Source organism: Ranitomeya imitator, chromosome 1 (assembly GCF_032444005.1).
Source record: "Ranitomeya imitator isolate aRanImi1 chromosome 1, aRanImi1.pri, whole genome shotgun sequence".
NCBI lineage: Eukaryota > Metazoa > Chordata > Amphibia > Anura > Dendrobatidae > Ranitomeya > Ranitomeya imitator.
Window position 1 is genome coordinate 215,413,217 of NC_091282.1, and position 26,882 is coordinate 215,440,098.

General features: G+C 45.8%; 1 protein-coding gene across 1 annotated transcript in view; it reads right to left on the reverse strand.

The window, feature by feature from the left end:
- Positions 1-16,006, reverse strand: part of MARCHF3 (membrane associated ring-CH-type finger 3) — a 278,549-nt gene extending 262,543 nt beyond the window's left edge. Inside the window, exon 1 of the mRNA XM_069753900.1 lies at positions 15,740-16,006. The gene's annotated coding sequence lies outside the window, so the exon portion shown is untranslated. The remainder of the gene's footprint in view (positions 1-15,739) is intronic.
- Positions 16,007-26,882: the final 10,876 nt, after the last annotated feature.

The window sequence follows — 26,882 nt, forward strand, 5'->3', positions numbered from 1 at the left end:
CCGAAGTCTGTTCTGTTTAGTTACTGTCTGGACACAGCTAGCGATTAATGTATCTGATTCTGGTTTGGTGCTGTGCAACCTGCAGAAAGCAATAAAAACTGCACGTTTGGACCAAAGCTATATTGCCTGTGTGAATGCTACCTAAGGCCTAATGCCTACCAGAGAGAGTGAATCACTACAAAAGGGTATTGTTTCCTACATGCATTGCTTCCAGGGGACAAAAAAATATCTGCACACACAGAATCCGAGAAGGTCTGAACAGCAATACACAAAGTCTGTACATCTCCGTATAAAGAAGCTGTACATTCTTTTTCTAGTCTGTGTGAGTGTGCAAGCACCTTTACAAGTGTGTGCTATATTTTCTACGAATGATGTAGAATATAAAGCTCAGATACAGAATTAAACCAACTGACAGCTGATTTGTTCTTTATCTTTTTTTTACTAAGAAAAATCCTAAACCATATTCTAAACATATATGGCATCCAGAAAGGTTAACGAGGACCCAGCTTTTTTCTTATAACAAATAGTGCACCGTGTTCATTGTCTGTTTTCAGGCCGGCGGTGTCCCGCTATCCAAAGAAAACAGTATTGATCTCGTAACAGACACATACATCCATAAATTACACCTGTTCTGCTCGGTCCTCTATCAAAAACAGTGAACCATTTGTTCAAGCAAATAGATCAATGTAGCTCAATTTACTGTTTAGTCTCCAGGTCTGAATATACGAGCTGCTAATAACAATGCTTGAATGTGATGCTGAATTTTACACCAATTCCACTCATGTTCAGCACTATTGGTTGTATAAGGCCACGTTCACACTATCAGTATTTGGTCAGAATTTTACATTAGTATTTGTAAGGAAAACCAGGAGTGGAACAGTCAGAGGAAAAGTATAATTGAAACACATCTGTATTTATCACCCACTCCTGGTTTTGGCTTACAAATACTGATGTAAGATACTGACCAAATACTGAATGTGTGAACGTGGCTTTAGACCATCTCATTCTTATATAATTTTATAACAATTAAGCTGAGCAGAGCATAAAAGAGCCACATTCACCCTGGACAATCTTCGGCAGCACCCCAAGTCATGGCAATCATGGAAGATGTAGGGGGGTCCTTCCTTGTTATATTATTTATGCCTTTAACAAGTATGTACGTTTCTAACACAGGCCTGAATTTATGGCGCACACCATTCATAATCTAGAAAAGTTATAACTAGTCTCACTGGGGGAAGCATAAGCGGTCGGCATGCGATCACCTGTATGTATACAGCGGTCCTGTGATGAGCGCAGGATGTGTTGAAACAAAGGAATCCTAACAGTGAGTATATTACATGCTGCTAGGGTTCCGCGAGTCGGAGTCCCTGTCAAATTGTATAGCTGTCCTTGACAACCACTTTAATTAGCAAAGTATTATATCAGATTCCTAAAATGAAGAAACTTAGTAATACTAGCGGACTGTTCTAAGATATAGCAGTGAATTTACAGGTAGTATATGACACTCCTTGGGAATATGGCGCTGGCTACTTAACAATGACAAATAATGGTTTAAGCCTTTAATTAAGCAAAGAAAATGAACATTCCAGCTAGCAGGTAGAAAGTCATCCAATTTATTCAGTAATTTTTTTAAAAAAATTTTATCGTATGAATAAACAATAGAGATAAAAAAAACAACGCGTTTCAAACGCAGAAGGCGTTCTTAGTCATGGTTTTGACCTGTATCGTTTGATGATAAGATGGGAATTTAACAAAATTTATTAAATTATTTGGATCCTTTTATCCTTGCGATCCGGAACATTCATATTTTTTGTTTCTATCATTGAAGACGCACAGCCATTACGATTTTCGTTGTACTGAGGATTGCATCCCGTTCATCGGAGGCAAAATCGTTAAATTTCCTCTTTTCTTCAAGCTATGAAGCTTCATTGGTTTAAGCTTTAAAGGGGTTGCATCCAATATTGATGACCTACCCTGCTGACATTCAGAATCATCATCTTCTAGCTGTTATTTGCTCCAGCACCGGCCAGATGTGAACACGGAGTTGAGCGTAACAGCACAGCTCCCTTCCCCGTGTAGCGGCCGCTGCAGAGACCTGCAGATCAGCTACTACTCAATGACAACTGCTATGAAGAGGTCATCAATATTGTTTGCACAGGCAACAAAAAGATCAATATGACTGGCATTCCCTTTAACGCAGACAACGTTCCCAATTAATGTACATTAATAAATCTGTAATTTTCTGAATAATTCATGACAAATGCTATTTTATTTTTACACTCCTATTCCCACAAAGTATAGAAACATGCCACTAAAGCCTGACGATCTCATGTTGTGGGTCAAAAAGGCAATGTAAGGGGAATAACTTGGGATAGGCTCTTACAACACTTCCTTTCTTTTCACAGAAACGTCTTGCGTAGTTTACGGTATTAATAATCAGGAAATGTTTAAAGTGATGTTTCAATCACAATAATTTCTACATATGATGGACACTGATATTCCTATTTTTTGCTTGTAATTTAATCAACTATATAATTGTCTAAGGGTCACTTCCGTCTTTCTGTCTGTCCTTCTATCTGTCACGGATATTCATTGGTCGCGGCCTCTGTCTGTCATGGAATCCAAGTCGCTGAATGGTCTCGCCAGCTGCTTGTCATGGCTGCCGCGACCAATCAGCGACAGCCACAGTCCGATTAGTCCCTCCCTACTCCCCTGCAGTCAGTGCCCGGCGCCCGCTCCATACTCCCCACAGTCACCGCTCACACAGGGTTAATGCCAGCAGTAACGGACCGCGTTATGCCGCGGGTAACTCACTCCGTTACCGCCGCTCTTAACCCTGTGTGACAAAGTTTTTACTATTGATGCTGCCTATGCAGCGTCAATAGTAAAAACATCTAATGTTAAAAAAAATAAAAAAAATAAAAAATCATTATATACTCACCCTCCGCCGCCTTTCCGGCTCCTGGCTACTCTCCGGTGACCGCTCCATGCAAGCGGCAGGTTCCGGTGGCAAGGATGGTATGGGAGAAGGATCTGCCATGACGTCACGGTCATGTGACCGTGACGTCATCACAGGCCCTGCGCGCCTGCGTGAGAAGGACCTGCCATGACGTCACGGTCATGTAACCGCAACGTCATCACAGGGCCTGCGCGAGAACGACCGGCCATGACGTCACGGTCATGTGACCGTGACGTCATCACAGGTCCTGCGCGCCTGCGCGAGAAGGACCTGCCATGACGTCACGGTCATGTGACCGAACTACAAGGGGCCCTCGGAATGTGAGTATATGTTTATTTTTTATTTTTTAACCTGTGACATACGTGGTTGGGCAATATACTACGTAGCTGGGCAATATACTACGTGACTGGCCAATATACTATGTGGCTGGGCAATATACTATGTGGCTCTGTACTGTATACTACGTCGCTGTGCAATATACTACGTGGCTCTGTGCTTTATACTACGTCACTGGGCAATATACTCCATCGCTGGGCAATATACTACGTCACTGGGCAATATACTATGTCACTGGGCAATATACTACATAACTGGGCAATATACTACGTGGCTGGGCAATATACTACGTGACTGTGCAATATACTACATAACTGGACAATATACTACGTGGCTGGGCAATATACTACGTGGCTCTGTGCTGTATACTACGTCGTTGTGCAATATACTGCGTGGCTCTGTGCTGTATACTACGTCACTAGGCAATATACTCCGTCGCTGGGCAATATACTACGTCACTGGGCAATATATTACGTGGCTGGGCAATATACTACGTCACTGGTCAATATACTATGTCACTGGGCAATATACTACATAACTGGGCAATATACTACGTGGCTGGGCAATATACTACGTGACTTGGCAATATACCACGTGACTGGGCAATAAACTATGTGGCTGGGCAATATACTACGTCACTGGGTAATATACTACATAACTGGGCAATATACTACGGGGCTGGGCAATATACTACGTGGCTGGGCAATATACTATGTGACTGGGCAATATACTACGTGACTGGGCAATATACTACGTGGCTGGGCAATATACTACGTGACTGGGCAATATACTACGTGACTGGGCAATATACTACGTGGTTGGGCAATATATTACGTGGTTGGGCAATATACTACGTGGCTGGGCAATATACTACGTGGCTGGGCAATATACTACATGGCTGGGCAATATGCTACGTGGCTGGGCAATATACTACGTGACTGGGCAATATACTACATAACTGGACAATATACTACGTGGCTGGGCAATATACTACATCACTGGGCAATATACTACGTGGCTGGGCAATATACTACGTGGCTGGGCAATATACTACGTGGCTGGGCAATATACTACATGGCTGGGCAATATGCTACGTGGCTGGGCAATATACTACGTGACTGGGCAATATACTACATAACTGGACAATATACTACGTGGCTGGGCAATATACTACGTGGCTCTGTGCTGTATACTACGTCATTGTGCAATATACTGCGTGGCTCTGTGCTGTATACTACGTCACTAGGCAATATACTCCGTCGCTGGGCAATATACTACGTCACTGGGCAATATATTACGTGGCTGGGCAATATACTACGTCACTGGTCAATATACTATGTCACTGGGCAATATACTACATAACTGGGCAATATACTACGTGGCTGGGCAATATACTACGTGACTTGGCAATATACCATGTGACTGGGCAATAAACTATGTGGCTGGGCAATATACTACGTCACTGGGTAATATACTACATAACTGGGCAATATACTACGGGGCTGGGCAATATACTACGTGGCTGGGCAATATACCACGTGATTGGGCAATATACTACGTGACTGGGCAATATACTACGTGGCTGGGCAATATACTACGTCACTGGGCAATATACTACGTGACTGGGCAATATACTACGTGGTTGGGCAATATATTACGTGGTTGGGCAATATACTACATCACTGGGCAATATACTACGTGGCTGGGCAATATACTACGTGGCTGGGCAATATACTACATGGCTGGGCAATATGCTACGTGGCTGGGCAATATACTACGTGACTGGGCAATATACTACATAACTGGACAATATACTACGTGGCTGGGCAATATACTACGTGGCTCTGTGCTGTATACTACGTCGTTGTGCAATATACTGCGTGGCTCTGTGCTGTATACTACGTCACTAGGCAATATACTCCGTCGCTGGGCAATATACTACGTCACTGGGCAATATACTATGTCACTGGGCAATATACTACATAACTGGGCAATATACTACGTGGCTGGGCAATATACTACGTGACTTGGCAATATACCACGTGACTGGGCAATAAACTATGTGGCTGGGCAATATACTACGTCACTGGGTAATATACTACATAACTGGGCAATATACTACGGGGCTGGGCAATATACTACGTGGCTGGGCAATATACTATGTGACTGGGCAATATACTACGTGACTGGGCAATATACTACGTGGCTGTGCAATATACTACGTCACTGGGCAATATACTACGTGACTGGGCAATATACTACGTGGTTGGGCAATATATTACGTGGTTGGGCAATATACTACATCACTGGGCAATATACTACGTGGCTGGGCAATATACTACGTGACTGGCCAATATACTATGTGGCTGGGCAATATACTATGTGGCTCTGTACTGTATACTACGTCGCTGTGCAATATACTACGTGGCTCTGTGCTTTATACTACGTCACTGGGCAATATACTCCATCGCTGGGCAATATACTACGTCACTGGGCAATATACTATGTCACTGGGCAATATACTACATAACTGGGCAATATACTACGTGGCTGGGCAATATACTACGTGACTGTGCAATATACTACATAACTGGACAATATACTACGTGGCTGGGCAATATACTACGTGGCTCTGTGCTGTATACTACGTCGTTGTGCAATATACTGCGTGGCTCTGTGCTGTATACTACGTCACTAGGCAATATACTCCGTCGCTGGGCAATATACTACGTCACTGGGCAATATATTACGTGGCTGGGCAATATACTACGTCACTGGTCAATATACTATGTCACTGGGCAATATACTACATAACTGGGCAATATACTACGTGGCTGGGCAATATACTACGTGACTTGGCAATATACCACGTGACTGGGCAATAAACTATGTGGCTGGGCAATATACTACGTCACTGGGTAATATACTACATAACTGGGCAATATACTACGGGGCTGGGCAATATACTACGTGGCTGGGCAATATACTATGTGACTGGGCAATATACTACGTGACTGGGCAATATACTACGTGGCTGGGCAATATACTACGTGACTGGGCAATATACTACGTGACTGGGCAATATACTACGTGGTTGGGCAATATATTACGTGGTTGGGCAATATACTACGTGGCTGGGCAATATACTACGTGGCTGGGCAATATACTACATGGCTGGGCAATATGCTACGTGGCTGGGCAATATACTACGTGACTGGGCAATATACTACATAACTGGACAATATACTACGTGGCTGGGCAATATACTACATCACTGGGCAATATACTACGTGGCTGGGCAATATACTACGTGGCTGGGCAATATACTACGTGGCTGGGCAATATACTACATGGCTGGGCAATATGCTACGTGGCTGGGCAATATACTACGTGACTGGGCAATATACTACATAACTGGACAATATACTACGTGGCTGGGCAATATACTACGTGGCTCTGTGCTGTATACTACGTCATTGTGCAATATACTGCGTGGCTCTGTGCTGTATACTACGTCACTAGGCAATATACTCCGTCGCTGGGCAATATACTACGTCACTGGGCAATATATTACGTGGCTGGGCAATATACTACGTCACTGGTCAATATACTATGTCACTGGGCAATATACTACATAACTGGGCAATATACTACGTGGCTGGGCAATATACTACGTGACTTGGCAATATACCATGTGACTGGGCAATAAACTATGTGGCTGGGCAATATACTACGTCACTGGGTAATATACTACATAACTGGGCAATATACTACGGGGCTGGGCAATATACTACGTGGCTGGGCAATATACCACGTGATTGGGCAATATACTACGTGACTGGGCAATATACTACGTGGCTGGGCAATATACTACGTCACTGGGCAATATACTACGTGACTGGGCAATATACTACGTGGTTGGGCAATATATTACGTGGTTGGGCAATATACTACATCACTGGGCAATATACTACGTGGCTGGGCAATATACTACGTGGCTGGGCAATATACTACATGGCTGGGCAATATGCTACGTGGCTGGGCAATATACTACGTGACTGGGCAATATACTACATAACTGGACAATATACTACGTGGCTGGGCAATATACTACGTGGCTCTGTGCTGTATACTACGTCGTTGTGCAATATACTGCGTGGCTCTGTGCTGTATACTACGTCACTAGGCAATATACTCCGTCGCTGGGCAACATACTACGTCACTGGGCAATATACTATGTCACTGGGCAATATACTACATAACTGGGCAATATACTACGTGGCTGGGCAATATACTACGTGACTTGGCAATATACCACGTGACTGGGCAATAAACTATGTGGCTGGGCAATATACTACGTCACTGGGTAATATACTACATAACTGGGCAATATACTACGGGGCTGGGCAATATACTACGTGGCTGGGCAATATACTATGTGACTGGGCAATATACTACGTGACTGGGCAATATACTACGTGGCTGTGCAATATACTACGTCACTGGGCAATATACTACGTGACTGGGCAATATACTACGTGGTTGGGCAATATATTACGTGGTTGGGCAATATACTACATCACTGGGCAATATACTACGTGGCTGGGCAATATACTACGTGGCTGGGCAATATACTACATGGCTGGGCAATATGCTACGTGGCTGGGCAATATGCTACGTGACTGGGCAATATACTACATGGCTGGGCAATATGCTACGTGGCTGGGCAATATACTACGTGGCTGGGCAATATGCTACGTGGCTGGGCAATATGCTACGTGGCTGGGCAATATACTACGTGGCTGGGCAATATACTACATGGCTGGGCAATATGCTACGTGGCTGGGCAATATACTACATGACTGGGCAATATACTACGTGACTGGGCAATATACTACGTGGCTGGGCAATATACTACGTGGCTGGGCAATATGCTACGTGGCTGGGCAATATACTACGTGGCTGGGCAATATACTACCTGGCTGGGCAATATACTACGTGACTGGGCAATATACTACGTGGCTGGGCAATATACTACGTGACTGGGCAATATACTACGTGGCTGGGCAATATACTACGTGGCTGGGCTGTATACTACGTGACTGGGCAATATACTACGTGACTGGGCAATATACTACGTGACTGGGCAATATACTACGTGGTTGGGCAATATATTACGTGGTTGGGCAATATACTACGTGGCTGGGCAATATACTACGTGGCTGGGCAATATACTACATGGCTGGGCAATATGCTACGTGGCTGGGCAATATACTACGTGACTGGGCAATATACTACATAACTGGACAATATACTACGTGGCTGGGCAATATACTACATCACTGGGCAATATACTACGTGGCTGGGCAATATACTACGTGGTTGGGCAATATATTACGTGGTTGGGCAATATACTACGTGGCTGGGCAATATACTACGTGGCTGGGCAATATACTACATGGCTGGGCAATATGCTACGTGGCTGGGCAATATACTACGTGACTGGGCAATATACTACATAACTGGACAATATACTACGTGGCTGGGCAATATACTACATCACTGGGCAATATACTACGTGGCTGGGCAATATACTACGTGGCTGGGCAATATACTACGTGGCTGGGCAATATACTACATGGCTGGGCAATATGCTACGTGGCTGGGCAATATACTACGTGACTGGGCAATATACTACATAACTGGACAATATACTACGTGGCTGGGCAATATACTACGTGGCTCTGTGCTGTATACTACGTCATTGTGCAATATACTGCGTGGCTCTGTGCTGTATACTACGTCACTAGGCAATATACTCCGTCGCTGGGCAATATACTACGTCACTGGGCAATATATTACGTGGCTGGGCAATATACTACGTCACTGGTCAATATACTATGTCACTGGGCAATATACTACATAACTGGGCAATATACTACGTGGCTGGGCAATATACTACGTGACTTGGCAATATACCATGTGACTGGGCAATAAACTATGTGGCTGGGCAATATACTACGTCACTGGGTAATATACTACATAACTGGGCAATATACTACGGGGCTGGGCAATATACTACGTGGCTGGGCAATATACCACGTGATTGGGCAATATACTACGTGACTGGGCAATATACTACGTGGCTGGGCAATATACTACGTCACTGGGCAATATACTACGTGACTGGGCAATATACTACGTGGTTGGGCAATATATTACGTGGTTGGGCAATATACATCACTGGGCAATATACTACGTGGCTGGGCAATATACTACGTGGCTGGGCAATATACTACATGGCTGGGCAATATGCTACGTGGCTGGGCAATATACTACGTGACTGGGCAATATACTACATAACTGGACAATATACTACGTGGCTGGGCAATATACTACGTGGCTCTGTGCTGTATACTACGTCGTTGTGCAATATACTGCGTGGCTCTGTGCTGTATACTACGTCACTAGGCAATATACTCCGTCGCTGGGCAATATACTACGTCACTGGGCAATATACTATGTCACTGGGCAATATACTACATAACTGGGCAATATACTACGTGGCTGGGCAATATACTACGTGACTTGGCAATATACCACGTGACTGGGCAATAAACTATGTGGCTGGGCAATATACTACGTCACTGGGTAATATACTACATAACTGGGCAATATACTACGGGGCTGGGCAATATACTACGTGGCTGGGCAATATACTATGTGACTGGGCAATATACTACGTGACTGGGCAATATACTACGTGGCTGTGCAATATACTACGTCACTGGGCAATATACTACGTGACTGGGCAATATACTACGTGGTTGGGCAATATATTACGTGGTTGGGCAATATACTACATCACTGGGCAATATACTACGTGGCTGGGCAATATACTACGTGGCTGGGCAATATACTACATGGCTGGGCAATATGCTACGTGGCTGGGCAATATGCTACGTGACTGGGCAATATACTACATGGCTGGGCAATATGCTACGTGGCTGGGCAATATACTACGTGGCTGGGCAATATGCTACGTGGCTGGGCAATATGCTACGTGGCTGGGCAATATACTATGTGGCTGGGCAATATACTACATGGCTGGGCAATATGCTACGTGGCTGGGCAATATACTACGTGACTGGGCAATATACTACGTGACTGGGCAATATACTACGTGGCTGGGCAATATGCTACGTGGCTGGGCAATATGCTACGTGGCTGGGCAATATACTACGTGGCTGGGCAATATACTACCTGGCTGGGCAATATACTACGTGACTGGGCAATATACTACGTGGCTGGGCAATATACTACGTGACTGGGCAATATACTACATAACTGGGCAATATACTACGTGGCTGGGCAATATACTACGTGGCTCTGTGCTGTATACTACGTCATTGTGCAATATACTGCGTGGCTCTGTGCTGTATACTACGTCACTAGGCAATATACTCCGTCGCTGGGCAATATACTACGTCACTGGGCAATATATTACGTGGCTGGGCAATATACTACGTCACTGGTCAATATACTATGTCACTGGGCAATATACTACATAACTGGGCAATATACTACGTGGCTGGGCAATATACTACGTGACTTGGCAATATACCATGTGACTGGGCAATAAACTATGTGGCTGGGCAATATACTACGTCACTGGGTAATATACTACATAACTGGGCAATATACTACGGGGCTGGGCAATATACTACGTGGCTGGGCAATATACCACGTGATTGGGCAATATACTACGTGACTGGGCAATATACTACGTGGCTGGGCAATATACTACGTCACTGGGCAATATACTACGTGACTGGGCAATATACTACGTGGTTGGGCAATATATTACGTGGTTGGGCAATATACTACATCACTGGGCAATATACTACGTGGCTGGGCAATATACTACGTGGCTGGGCAATATACTACATGGCTGGGCAATATGCTACGTGGCTGGGCAATATACTATGTGACTGGGCAATATACTACATAACTGGACAATATACTACGTGGCTGGGCAATATACTACGTGGCTCTGTGCTGTATACTACGTCGTTGTGCAATATACTGCGTGGCTCTGTGCTGTATACTACGTCACTAGGCAATATACTCCGTCGCTGGGCAATATACTACGTCACTGGGCAATATATTACGTGGCTGGGCAATATACTACGTCACTGGTCAATATACTATCTCACTGGGCAATATACTACATAACTGGGCAATATACTACGTGGCTGGGCAATATACTACGTGACTTGGCAATATACCACGTGACTGGGCAATAAACTATGTGGCTGGGCAATATACTACGTCACTGGGTAATATACTACATAACTGGGCAATATACTACGGGGCTGGGCAATATACTACGTGGCTGGGCAATATACTATGTGACTGGGCAATATACTACGTGACTGGGCAATATACTACGTGGCTGTGCAATATACTACGTCACTGGGCAATATACTACGTGACTGGGCAATATACTACGTGGTTGGGCAATATATTACGTGGTTGGGCAATATACTACATCACTGGGCAATATACTACGTGGCTGGGCAATATACTACGTGGCTGGGCAATATACTACATGGCTGGGCAATATGCTACGTGGCTGGGCAATATGCTACGTGACTGGGCAATATACTACATGGCTGGGCAATATGCTACGTGGCTGGGCAATATACTACGTGGCTGGGCAATATGCTACGTGGCTGGGCAATATGCTACGTGGCTGGGCAATATACTACGTGGCTGGGCAATATACTACATGGCTGGGCAATATGCTACGTGGCTGGGCAATATACTACGTGACTGGGCAATATACTACATGGCTGGGCAATATGCTACGTGGCTGGGCAATATACTACGTAGCTGGGCAATATACTACGTGGACATGCATATTCTAGAATACCCGATGCGTTAGAATTGGGCTACCATCTAGTCAGGCAATAAACACCACAAGTCTAAACATTTGGAGAGAAATATGTTGATGTAGCATTTTTGCTTCCAGCTATAGACGCCTTGTGTCAAAGCAGCTGTGTCCGGCTCAGGCATAAAACAATTAGCCAGACACCACTGATGCATGTGATCCCAGTACAAACCATAACACATAACGTTCAGATTTCTCTCAGTTATGTCTGGAGTGTGACCACACACGCACTGCTACCTCTCCGTCAGGAACACAGACAGCCAACTCCTATGTATGTGGATCCATGTGGATCTTTAGGTCTTAAAGAGACGGGACAATGATCAGACAAACTGGTGGTCATAAGAACATTTGTCCCAATCATTGACCCTAGCAAACACGGCAGCAATAAGCCGATGAGTTTATGTGATGGCTGATGAAATATTTTATACTGGCTGTTGGTCGGCAGCTCAACCCCCATGTAAACACAGGATGTAGAGCCGAGAATATGGAATCTGTACAGGAACTGAATGATTGCGATAGTTTGTCCCCACAAAATTTATATCAACTCCTGTAAAAAAAAAAGTGCTGACATGCAGATTCACACTGCCCGAATGATGGTCAGCATCAGCATGAATGAGACATGGGCTGTTGCAGAATCAGACACGTTTTGTTACAGCCACATATCATATGCATTATTCTGAAATCTGCAGTGCTTCAGAGAAGACATGGATGGAAACCATGCATCTTGGATGGCTACTCCGAGGAAGGTCTGCAGCATCTTCTCCCCACCCAGCTCCCCTAATCTTACGGGTCTCTCCTTACGTGTGTGTATAAGGAGAAACCTGTCAGTCGAGGGGAGGAGGGAGTGGAAAAAGCTATGGAAAGCGTCCCCTGGGACTAGTCAAGTGAACAGCATAGTCTATGGCTGGCTTCTGATTGAACGTCTTATCGGAAACTCTGCACAGTTACACAGTAATGGCTGCAATAGCCCAGCCATTGTAGGATTCATGCTGACAGTAGTTCGGACAACGTGATTAGTTTTTAGAGTTTACTTAGCACCTCTCAATCCCTATGACATGTGCCTGCCAAGACATGTGCACAGCCACCAGGCCTTAGACTAGGACAAGTGCATGATACTTGTTGGTCGTACATATGTCCCGACAGGCACCTGTCAGTGCCATTCATCTCCCAATGTGGCAGTGAGCAGCACCGAAGTAACCCTATAACTGAACATGCAATAAAATGTTATCAGTGACATAGAATACTCAAATCCTATGTGCAGTGATCGCCTAACATTGGATGTACAAAATGCTACAATCTGCTCCATCTCTTCTTCCAGGCTGCAGAATGTATGGCTTCCTTAATGCTCCACAGCTCCTAATACAGAGGCTAAAAATATGCGCAGAAGGTAATTATAGCTACGATCAATATTCTCTCTCTGTTACGTGTTTCATTCAATGGTTCTGTGTACCAATAAACAATACCAGTCCATTTTAGACTGGAGCTTAGCTGCCCGGTCTCTCTACAGTTTCTTATGCACTGCACGAATTTTACAGCCTACAAAGTCATCTGCCTGGCATGCCAGTGTATGCTGGCAGTGGTAGTTTATGTTGTCACAAATCACTGCTCTGTGCAAATGCTGGGAGTTTATAAGGTGACATATAACAAGCCACACTTGGCAGCGCTCCTGTGCTAATCTGTCATGTGCATGGAGCTGAGACCATTGATAAGGGGGCTCCTAGATGTGAGGGCGGTGGAGGACGCTCGCTCTAGATTACACACTTTATATCAAAGTATTAGACAATATTTTCCAGCCAATTACCCGTACGACAGCAAGTATACTATGCAGGTAGTAAGATAGATGATGGCCTTATGTTTCCTCATTTCACTCTTTACAAGTCATTTATCAAAGGCGACGGCCTGACTGAGACATAATACCTCCAATATACATTCACTTCTACATTATATCGATTTCTGCAGATACAATTCAAAAGAAGTTGGGGTATGTGCACACGTTGCGGATTCTCTGCGGATCTGCTGCGTTTTTTTGCGGTGCAGAAACGCTGCAGATCCGCAATTTATTTACAGTACAATGTAAATCAATGAGAAAAAAAACACGCTGTGCAGATGGTGCGGAAAATTACGTGTTGAAACGCTGCGGATTAAAAGAAGTAGCATGTCACTACATTTTTGTGGATCTGCAGCGTTTTTGTACCCATTCCATTATAGAAATCCGCAGGGGTAAAAAAAACGCTGAAAATCCACAAAGAAGATGCAGCAAAAAACGCACAAAAAACGCGACAAATCCGCAGCTGCGTTTTCAGCCAGGAGAGGCAGAATCTGCACCAGAAATTCCTAAGCCTAATCCGCAACGTGTGCACATAGCCTTAATGTGCGCTATGAAGTCTATGAATAGGAAAAGTCACATTGGTATAATTCACTGTCCACAATCCGGGGAAATGGCTCCTGCTATATCTTACGAAACGTCGTATCAATGTTTTATTTCCAAACTTTTGTATTTGATTTTTCCAGAGTAGTTTTCAATACAGATCCAATGAAGTACCGGGGGGGGGGGGAATTTAACAGGAAAAAATGAGATTACCGCCATTATCAGCATTGTCCACCTGATGACATAGGTGGCAGTAATGTAAATGAGGCACGAATATCAAGATCTAGAATGTAGACGGGGTGGCGGTTTTCCGACACCCAGAAGAGCGCTGCAGATGGCATAGGCTGGAGTTCGCCTAGCTGAATACTGAGCATTTATACATCCACAGAAAATGCAGGAGAGTACACAGAATCTTAACACATGGCGAATGGAAGATCATTCTGTGTCACGGCACTTTCTCAGTGCGATCGTCGCTTGAAATGTGTGACTTGACACATAGTATACAGAATAGGGGGTTCAAAGTCAGAAGATAAGTTTGGAGCTTTCCTCTGGTCCTTTCAGACACCATTGAATAGGTTGCTTTAACAGATGGGTTGTAAAGCAGGAGACAGTAGCAATGAGGGATCTGAATTACAAGAGCTGTGCTTGGTCGTAAAGTTTAAGGACAAGGGCACAGATGTAGACGAAAGGAAGCTGTTGACCCCGACAGTGCCCACGAGAAGACCCCCTGCGGCCATTGTTCATGGGACAAGTTCAAGATTAACACCCAACTTCAGCACATAGAAAGCTGGGACTGGCTGGTGTCACCGGCGGGGACACGGACGTGGCACACTGCTGCCACCTACTACTGCGGTGGTCCTGAGGTAACACACGTACAACTGACGAAAAGTCACAAGTCCATCAAGTTCAACGTCTCATAAATCTAGCAATAGGTTCTACGCGAAGACCTAAAATCAGAAGATAATTGTGATTGAATTCTCAAAAATATATTCTGGACCCTCCAAGGATAAAAATGCCCAAATTCACCGACCCCAGAGAATCCACAGACACAATGCAGTACAATGCAGAAGCCCAGGTATAGACAGACCAGAGGATAATGCATAGAAAACAGAGGGAAACTCACCCTAGAAAGCCAGCATGTATCAATGGAGGGAGGAGGACGGGGTCAGGGCTGTCTTCTGATTCCACTCCTGACCCAGAGGGAACGTGGAGAAGCTGTGCAGCAGCAGCGGCGGCAGATTCCTCGCACTCAGCGCTGAGCCCCGAGCTCTGACAATTCATTGACCTGCTGAGAAGGAGGCTGAGACTCCTCTCTGACTGACATGTGCAGGAGCCAATCAGAGCCCGTCCTTCCAGCAGACAGCAACAAAGACAGACAGGCCCTCTGTGCAAAGAGGCGGAGCAGCAGCTGGGATTCATTCACCACTGCTGGCTGTGGGAAAGTAATGTGAGGAGGGAGGTGTGACCTGCAGCTGAGGACAGTATGGTAGGGGGAGTGTGGACCCCTGCTGGACGCAGCCAGGCAGATGACGAGACGTGGCACTGCCAAGAGGGTCTGCTCTGTGGCACCTTGGATGCAGGTTCAAGCTATTGCCAACCTGATTTTTAGTTTTTCTGGACAACATGTCCAAAAATCACAGTCCCTATTTTGTATGCGCACATAATTCTGTGTCTGGCTGTAGGGAATAATATGAGCAGCTCAGCTGCATTTACTGTGAACTGTAAAATGATGATAATTACAGTCCTAGCAACCTGCACAATGTGCACACTGTCCTGGGCTGCGCTGACGTAAGTACACGTGCGTGGTCTCCGCGAGGAGAGGCGAGTAACGGCAGTGTAGGCTACGGAACGTGCCCGGACCTCTGATGGTGGAGAGACCTCAGTCACCACCGTCACACACATTAGGTGCTCAGCCAGTGCCACTAACATTGGGGGATTTAGTAGACATTTCAAGTATAAGGCCAGACTAACAGTAATCACTACAGCGCCTAACCCATGGCGCCTAACCCATGTCTTCCGTAGCCGCAGCACAACGGTGTACTTATCAATTCCCAGAGATCGATGCAGGAGGCACGATCAGTACTGTCATATCCAGGGCCGGCTCCAGGTTTTTGAGGGCCCCAGGCGAAAGAGTCTCAGTGGGCCCCTCCCTTTAACACATACCACGATTCATGATCGCATATAAACACAGCCATGTAGTTTACAACACAGCCATGTAGTATATAACAGCCCACCTAGCATATAACACAGCCACGTAGTATATAGCACAGCCCATATAGTATATAGCACAGCCACATAGTATATAACATGGCCCACGTAGTTTATAGAACAGCCATCTAGTATATAGCACAGCCCACGTAGCATATAACAGCCCACGTAGTATAAAACACGGCCCACGTAGTATATAGAACAGCCATGTAGTATATAGAGAGACACTTGCCCCATATAGTGCTGCACAAACGTTATGGCCCCATAAGGTGCTCCATACAGACACTTGCCCCATTTGCTGTTGCTGCGATTAAAAAAAAAAAAAATCACATACTCACCTCTCCGTCGCTTAGGCCCCCGGCACTTTCAGTATTCACCTGTCCTCATTCCAGCCGCCGCTCCATCTTCTTCAGCGTCTTCTGCACTGACGCTCAGGCAGAGGGCGCGCACTAGCCACGTCACCACGTCCTCTGACCTCAGCGTCACTGCAGAAGACGTGGAAGACGGAGAGGCGGCTGGAGCGAAGAGCAGGTGAATATCGCGCAGCGCTGCGCTCCCCTCCCCGTTATACTCACCTGCTCCTGGCACGGTGCAGTCCCTGCTTCCCGGTGCCGGCAGCTTCTTCCTGTATTGAGCGGTCACCGTTACCGCTCATTACAGTAATGAATATTCGGCTCCACACTTATGGGAGGTGGAGCCGCATATTCATTACTGTAATGAGCGGTACCATGTGACCGCGCAGTAGCTGGGGAGCCAGGGACCTGCAGGGACCGTGCCAGCCGCCAGGAGTAGGTGAGTATAAGTAAGGTACCGTCACACTAAGCGACGCTGCAGCGATACCGACAACGATCCGGATCGCTGCAGCGTCGCTGTTTGGTCGCTGGAGAGCTGTCACACAGACAGCTCTCCAGCGATCAACTATGCCGGTAACTAGGGTAAACATCGGGTTACTAAGCGCAGGGCCGCGCTTAGTAACCCGATGTTTACCCTGGTTACCAGCGTAAAAGTAAAAAAAAAAAAAACACTACATACTTACGTCACCGCTCTGCTTTCCGGCCGCTGTGCTTACACAGGGCAGAGAAGCAGAGCGCCGAGGGACAGACAGCGGAAGGTAAGTATGTAGTGTTTTTTTTTTTTTTACTTTTACGCTGGTAACCAGGGTAAACATCGGGTTACTAAGCGCGGCCCTGCGCTTAGTAACCCGATGTTTACCCTGGTTACGAGCGAAGACATCGCTGAATCGGCGTCACACACGCCGATTCAGCGATGTCAGCAGGAAGTCCAGCGACGAAATAAAGTGCTGGACTTTCTGCAGCGACCAACGACATCACAGCAGGATTCTGATCGCTGCTGTGTGTCAAACTGAACGATATCGCTAGCCAGGACGCTGCAACGTCACGGATCGCTAGCGATATCGTTTAGTGTGACGGTACCTTTAGACAGACCCCGGCCGCTCCCCCTCCCCTGCTGAGTCAGCTCTGTGATGTGCCGCTAGCTGAGGGCCCCTGGGGGAGCGGTGGTCCTAAGCACTGGCAGCTGCCTGCCCTTAACGCCAGCCTTGAATGGGCCCCCCTGTCTCGCCAGGGCCCCGGACAGATACTATAGTTACACATCTATCTATTAAAAGGAAACACAGCAGCACCCTGTATGAGCAAAGATATATGCAAACACTGAAAACATTAAATCTAAACTATGTTGCTACTCACTAATATGTACTTACAAGAAATGAATGCTCTCTTACCACATTCAATGTTTGCATATATCTTGGCTCATACAGAGTGCTGCCGTGTTTCCTTTTTATATATAATGCAGTCATCCCAGCTTGCAACTATACCCTTGGCCTAGGACAACTCATAAAGTCCCATGGCTTCCAGTACCACCTGTATGTGGATGACACTCAGATCTACCTCTCTGGCCCAGATGTCACCTCTCTGCTGTCCAGAATCCCAGAGTGTCTATCAGCCATATCCTCCACCTCTCGCTTCCTAAAACTCAATGTAGACAAAACCGAACTCATCATCTTTCCTCTATCTCACGCACCTCCCCTACCTGACCTATCTATTATGGTAAATGGCATCACGATCTCTCCCTCACCTGAAATCCGCTGCCTCAGAGTAACTCTCGATTCTGCCCTGTCCTTCAAACCACACGTCCAAACTCTTGCCACCTCCTGTCGCTTCCAACTCAAAAATATTTCCAGAATCCATCCCTTCCTCAGCAATAAATCTACTAAAACTCTTGTGCATGCCCTCATCATCTCCCGCCTCAATTACTGCAACAGCCTCCTCTGTGGCCTCCCCGCTAACTCCCTTGCACCTCTCCAGTCTGTCCTCAACTCTGCTGCCCGACTAATCCACCTCTCTACTCGCTACTCCCCTGTTTCTCGCCTCTGCAAATCCCTCCACTGGCTCCCAATTCCCCAACGAATCCAGATCAAACTACTAACACTGACCTACAACGCCATCCACAACCTGTCACCTCCTTATATCTCTGAACTAATCTCCCGATATCTTCCCTCACGTAATCTTTGATCCTCACAAGACCTCCTACACTACTACACACTTATTCGCTCCTCACACAACCACCTCCAAGATTTCTCACGAATATTCCCCATCCATAGTTCTTCATGTGGTATAATGCACAGCTCATAGTCCTCCATATAGTATACTGCACAACGCATAGTCCTTCACTTAGTTTGATACACAGTTCATATCCTTCATGTAATATTATGCACAGCCCATAGTCATTCATATAGTATAATGCACAGCCCCTAGTCATTCATATAGTATAATGCACAGCCCATAGTCCTTCATATAATATAATGCACAGCCCATAGTCATCCATGTAGTACTATGGCCGCCGTGTACTTACTGATGAAAAAAAATACTCACCTTCCATCCCCACCACATGGCATTCTCTTCTGAAGCTGGCAGGTGACTTCAGCATGCAAACTACAGGAGGGCATGACTTCACTGCCATGCGCCCCCAGTCATATGGGCGGCGATGTCAGCTGCTGTTCTCTGATTGGCAAGTAGCATAGCATGTATTGACATGCACGGACCTGATAGTCTGTGCGACGTAATTCACATTAACTGGATGTCCGTCCGAGGATGCACATCCAGTTGAAGTTTCTGCTGGAGTCGGTGGGCTCTCACTCACATGGTCCCGGTTGCGGCCTCTGCAGACTGCAGTCGTTACACTGCTGCTTTGCAGCAGTGGGGTCCTGGATTCTCCTGTCGTATCCCACACTCCAAAGAAATACTGGATCTAGATTGTGAGTTGCAATTGGTGCAGTGATGGTATCATGGTGCTATATAAGCATAATAATATATACAATCATGGCTGAAAGTGTTGGCATCCTTAAAATTGTTCAAGAAAATTAAGTCTTTCTTTCAGAAAACTATTGCAATTACACATGTTTTGTTATTCACGTTTATTTCTTTACTGTATATTGGAACAACACACAAAAAAACGAAAAAAGGCAAAGTGAACATAATTTCACACAAAACAGCAAAAATCGGCCAGACAAAATTGTTGGCAGTGGCACCTTTCCAAAATTGTGGGCAACTTTGTTTCAAGCATGTGATGCTTGCTGAAATTCACCTGTGACAAGTAACAGGTGTTGGCAATATGAAAATCACACCTGAAACCAGATAAAATAAAGAAGTTTACTTAATCTTTGCATTGTGCTACTGTGCGGGCAACGCTATGAGAAAAGAAAGAGGAAAAGAGAACTTTTCGGAGAAATTGAGAAGCAAACAAAATTTTTGATAAATATCAACAATCTCAAGGTGACAAGTCCATCTCCAGAGATCTTGATGTCCCTTTGTTCACGGTGCGTAACATTTTCAAGAAGTTTACAACCATTAGCATTGAAGCTAATTTCCCTGGATGTGGACAGCATGAAGAATAATTGATGAAAGGTTGCAACGCAAGAGAGCCCAAATAGTGGATAAGCAGCCCCAATCAAGTTCCTAAAAAATTGAAGCTGTCCTGCAGGCTCAAGGTGTATCAGTGTCAGCACGTACTATCCGTTGACATATGAAAGAAATGAAACGCTATGACAGGAGACCCAGAAGGACACAATTGCTGACAAAGACTCATAAAAAAGCTAGACTGCAGTTTGCCAAAATGTACATGAGAAAGCCAAACTCATTCAGGGAAAGTGTCTTTTGGACAAATGAGAGAAAGATAGAGCTTTTTGGTAAAGCACATCATTCTAATGTTGACAGAAAAAAGACTGAAGCCTGAAAAGAAAAAATACATTACCTACAATCAAATATGGTGGAGGCTCAAAGATATTTTATGGTTGTTTTGCTGCCTCTGGCACTGGGTGCCTTGACTGAGTACAAGGCATCAGGAAATATGAAGATTAATGTCACGACCTCAGATACTTACCTGCCTTCTCCCATCCCTCGGCGTGCTCCCGATTCAGTCCTTCGCCGCTCCTCCTCTGTCTTCTCCAGGTCTCGGCGCGTCCTAGCCCTGCGCATGCACAATTGCGCCTCCTCTGCCACTGGGCTCCCTGGAAGGTTGCAACCTGATGGCTCCTCCCCAATATGGCAGCACCTGGCATCTTCCTAGGTAAGACACCTGTGCTTCTTAGGGTATCTTGTAGCATATCTTTCCAGCGCCCTCTTTATCCTCAGGCCCCTCTTTGTCTCTTCTGTTCTAGCCCTGTGTCCCAGCCATTCCAGTCCTATGTCTCTCCTGTGCCTGTCCTGAGTCTTTGTCGTGCCTGCCTTGTGTCCCTGCTGTTCCAGTCCTGTGTCTCTCCTGTGCCAGCCCAGAGTCTCTGCCGTGCCAACCTTGTGTCTCTGCCATTCCTGTCCTGTGTCCCAGCCCAGAGTCCCAGCCGTACCTGCATAGTGTCTTTGCCGTTCCTGCCCTGTGTCTATGCCGTACCAGCCCAGAGTCTGCTGTTCCTGCCTCGCGTCACTACTGTGCCAGTCTTGCCACTGCCGCACTCGCCCTGTGTCTCTGCCATATCTGTCCTGTGTCTCTGCTGTGCCACACCTGTACCTCAACCCTACCAGTCAGGCATCAAGTCTAGCCTCCCAGTTCTCCCTGCTTGTATCCTTTACCTCCTGTCCTCTGTCTCCTTTCCCTTCCTCCTTGTAGTCTCCCCTTTGGCTCTAGTAGTTGTGTCTCCATCCCCCTAGGGCCTGCTCCTAACGCTCTCTGTATAGGGGTGGTTCCATCTGGTCTGCTCGCCCTCGAGGGCTCTAGAGCCACGACCCAGAGGGTCCACTCTCGGGTTCTTCCTGAATCCTAATAATTACAAAATGAATTTGGGTTGTAATGTAGTGCCCAGTGTCAGAAAACCAAGTTTGCATCATGGGTTTTCCAGCAGGAAAAAAATAACCCTAAATATACTTCAAGAAGCACCCAGAAATGGATAAAAACAAAGTTGTGGAGAGTTTTGAAGTGGACAACTATGAGTCCTGATCTAAATCCAATTGAACACCTGTGGAGAGATATTAAAATTGCTCTTGGGAGAAGGTTCTCTTCAAGTATGAGAGACCTGAAGCAGTTTGCAAAAGTGGTTCAAAATTCAAGTTGAGATGTGTAAGAAGCTTGTTGATTGGAGCACCCCCAGTAGGGCAGTGGGGTACTCGGAGCCGGGCCCTTCGGTTCTCAAGGGGGATGTCTCAGTGGCTGACCCGTCCGTGGCCCTAGGGACATCCATTAATAAATGGGGGGAAAGGTCTTTAAAGGGATAATGTTCGTGACGCCAACTGTGGTATTCGGTCAGGGTGACCGACGCTGCTTAGGGGTCCGCTGGGGTGATGTTATGGCAACTAGTTGGTATACCTTCCCACAGGTGAAGTATGTCCCCAGGGCTTCCCAGAGTGTAGATGGTGGATGGTGTGAGGCGCAGTGAAGAACGAGGACACAAGGGTGCAGTCTCTTTACCTTTTTTACTGAAGGCTTTGGCATCCACTGTCCAGAGCACCAGACCACAGGGCTGGCAGAGTCCGGCCGGTCTGACAGCAAATCTATAGTCCCCTTATCCAGGTGGAAATCAGTAGCCTTCCTCTAGTGCCTGAGTGTTGTAGTACCTCCTTGCTGTGCGTCTCGGTAAGGTCCTCACAACTGTTGTAGATGTTCTAGATGTTATGTCTCTTTCTCTCTCTGTCCCCCTGATGGATAGGATAGGACAAACCGTATGACTGATGGCCTGAGGCTTTTTACAGGGACTCTATCACACCCCGGCCCCCACAGTTGCCACCATGCCTCCTGGGTATAAGGTCAGGCAACTAATATGGAACTAGCTGTCCTGCCGGTCTCTGGAGCCAGGCTTGGAGACGATGACTCCCACAGTGTTCCGGCTACCGGCTTCTGCGCCTCAGAAAGGAGGCAGCCTTTTACAGGGCTGAACTCCTTCTGGTTTCCTCTCCTTTTTGCAATGACCTTGTTTCTCACTCTCTGCAATGCAATTCCCTTCAATGTCTCTTTCTTTGGATGCTGCTGCACGTGGGGCAGGCGCAGCTCCGTGGCCCTCTGTCTAGGCTTTTGACAGGATCCCACCCCTGTCAGGGACCCACTACCTGAGTGAAGCCCAGATAGCAGCTCACTGGGTGAAGCCCAGCCAGCGTCCGCCAGACTGGTGCTGCCTGGGTGAAACCCAGCTCGCTTCTCTCTACTTCTTGTCCAGCCCACCAGTTTTATCTGATTGTGAGGAGTTACCTAATAGATAAGGGCATAGCTCCCCCTGGCAGACTGGAGTGTGAAGTGTGCTGTGTGGTTTGTGATACCTGGTAAAGTGATCTCCTTTATTGCCTTCAGATGTAACATCACTCCCCCTGGTGGAAGAATGACATTACTGCAACGACCAGGACCCTGGGGCACTGCATTGATCATTATAGGAAGCGATTGACTGCAGTTATTTATTACAGAGGGTCTAAACAAAATATTAAGTTGAGGGTGCACTGCCAACAATTTTGTCCTGCCCATTTTTGGGGTCTTTGTGTGAAATTATGTGCAATTTGCCTTTTATTTTTGTGTTGTTCCAATTCATCCAAAGGAAATAATCATGTGCTTTACAAGACGTGTAATTGCAATAATTTTCCAGGAGAAATACTTCAGTTTTTGGAACAATTTCAAGGGTGCCAATATGGGTATTGGTATTATGGATATGTTTCCACGGTCCGGAAGCTCTGTGCTTTGGAAACAGCGGATTCCCCGCTCCGCCAAAAGTGCCACCCCCTGTTGCACGTGCAGTGATTCCGGATGTGTTCTATGAACACATCCGGAATCACCGCATCATATTCATAGACTGGGATAAATAGACATACTGCGGTCTGGAAAGACGCGCCGCTTGTCCAGTTACGCAGGGCAGCAGGATGCTGCCCTGTATGCATAGTGGAGATGGGAGTTCATAAAATCCCCTCCACTATGCTGTAACATCTGGACACTGCGGATTGGACGCTAGGGCTGTATGCAGCGTTCAATCCGCAGCAAATACTGAAGAAATCCGTACAGTGGAAACATACCCTAACCAAGGCAGGGTGATGCAGTAATAGCAACTTGCAGCTGTTCACATTTGCTTTATTCTGTTTAGAATTGCTGGTCAGTTTGGTTGGTTTTTGGAGTATACAAAGTGAGATGACGACTGCCTCCTTTTCTGACTGAGCACTCCAGCCATGGGGCTAAGGTGGTTTTTAATTAGTGCTGGATCCTTCCTGCCCTTTACATTTGTAGGCTTTTAGCCCAGGGGAGGTATGATCAATATTAGGTAAATATTACAATAAGTATATTCCATAGAGCAGTAGTGCAGTACACATTTCATATATTCATTGTCTTCATACATCTTAGGCCTCTTTCACACTTCTGTTTTTTACAATCAGTCACAATCCGTCAAAATGTTGAAAAGATGGATCCTATGCAGATTGTAAAAAACAGATGCACTGGATCTGTTTTTTTGACGGATCCGTAGCGTTTTCCAAGCGATCTATAGCATCGCTTGGAAAACTGATTGATAGGTTGGTCATACTTGTCAAACATAGTGTTTGACAAGTGTGACCAACTTTTTACTATTGATGCTGCCTATGCAGCATCAATAGTAAAAAGATATAATGTTAAAAATAATAAAAAAAAAAAAAATCTTGATATTCTCACCTTCTGGCGTCCCTCGCAGCCTTCCCGATGCTCATGACGCAAGCGATGCTCCCATTCCCAGTAATGCCTTGCGAAATGACCCAATGAAGTAGCGGTCTCGCCAGACTGCTACGTCATCACAGGTCATTCTCGCAATGCATTACTGGGAGCGGGAGCATCGCGAGCATCGGGAACGCTGCGGGGGACGCCGGGAGGTGAGAATTTCAAGATTTTTTATTTTTTTTATTTTTTTGAACATTATATCTTGTTACTATTGCATAGGCAGCATCAAAAGTAAAAAGGGAGAGAGAGAATTTCCCTGACTTGAAATTCTTCCTCGCATGCTCAGTTTCAAAAGACGGAACCCGTCGCTGGATTCCTGCTTTTGACACACAGCGATTTTCCGACGTGCACAAAAACGTTTCTATGTGCGTTGTTTCCTCCCAACGGACCGTGACTTTACGATGGATTCAGTGCACGACGGATGAAACGGAAGGCCATCCATCACAATCCGTCACTAATACAAGTCTATGAGAAAAAAACGGATCCAGCAGAAACATTTGCTGGATCCGTTTTTTTCACAAAACGACATATTGTGACGAAAAAAGAATGACGGAAGTGTGAAAGAGGCCTTAGCATGTACGGAGCGCTGCTGTATTCTTTTGTTTGTATATTATGCAGTGACAGCAGCATGCACCTGTTCACACACGCTTTATTCTGCTCAGAGATGCTGGTCAGTGGTTTTGTTTTCGTAGTATACATTTATATTTAAGTCATAAGCATATACCCACTGTCACGGGGTTACCGCAAGGGAGCAGAGCCAGAAGACAGCAGAGTATGGTTGCTCCTACTCCGGTGCTGAGAAAAAGCACTTCTTTTACTACTACTCCTACTCCAGCTGTGATCGGTTAGCCACTCCTTTTCCCTACATAATCTGGGCTCTATTACTAATCCATGTCAGAGTTACCTTTATGCTGCATGGCTAAAGGAGGGAGAGAAGTTAGTATGAGAAGGAGTGCTGGAAGAGTTGTAAGCAACTGTTTGGTTTGCACGCTTGGTAATTCCTTATCCTTCCCTATTTTGGTTTCTTTCCTTTCCTGCACACCTCGGTTGATTCCTCTGTAATATTAGAGTGAATACTTTGTGTGTGTGGAGTTTTCAGTTACCCATTGTCTTTGTCGCCCTGTTTGTCGGGTTGGTGTACAGTGGTGCACAGTAGCGCCCCTTCTTCCCTGGGTAGGGGAAGAGAACAGACGGAGGGCTAATTTAGAAGATAAGACAAGAGCAGAGGCCCCGGCGTGTTCGCCATCTGAAGTATCTTGGGAACAGGGCAAGCTAAGGCGCCCCTTAATTTTAGGGCCAGGAGCCCCTGGTCACCCAACAGCTGTGTCGTGACACCCAAATACATTATATCTGTGGATTACGTCACAATATGTGGTAAAGAAATTCCACAAAGAGAGGTAAAACCACTCCAAGGAAGCATAGTAATAGCATATAAGTCTTTGGGTGCGTGTGAAACATCACACTGCTCTCGGATATTACCCAAGTGCAGTGCGATTGATGCTGGCAATGGAGGAGATGGAGAAATTACATCGGAGCACAGAACACTAACAATCATCTCACACTTGCAGCAGAGCAGGAGCCGAGGTGTCATTAACATATTGCATCCGATGTTCTTGCATTGGATGTGATTTGCAAGTGGGACCCCGGCTAAGACAGGAGGAAAACTTAGAGTAAAAAAAGGTTAAAAAAGCATATTTTATTATTACAAATATATTAAGAGAATAAGTCATTGCATAGTCCAAAAAAGCCTGACAGACAACAGTTGCTGGTAAGACATACATGAGGTAGTTATCATGATATGCCAAAAAAGTTGTATTATTTTAAGTCAACCTGTCAGCAGGATTGTGCACAGTAACCCACAGTGTCAGGGTGACGCTGATAAACTGATTAAAATA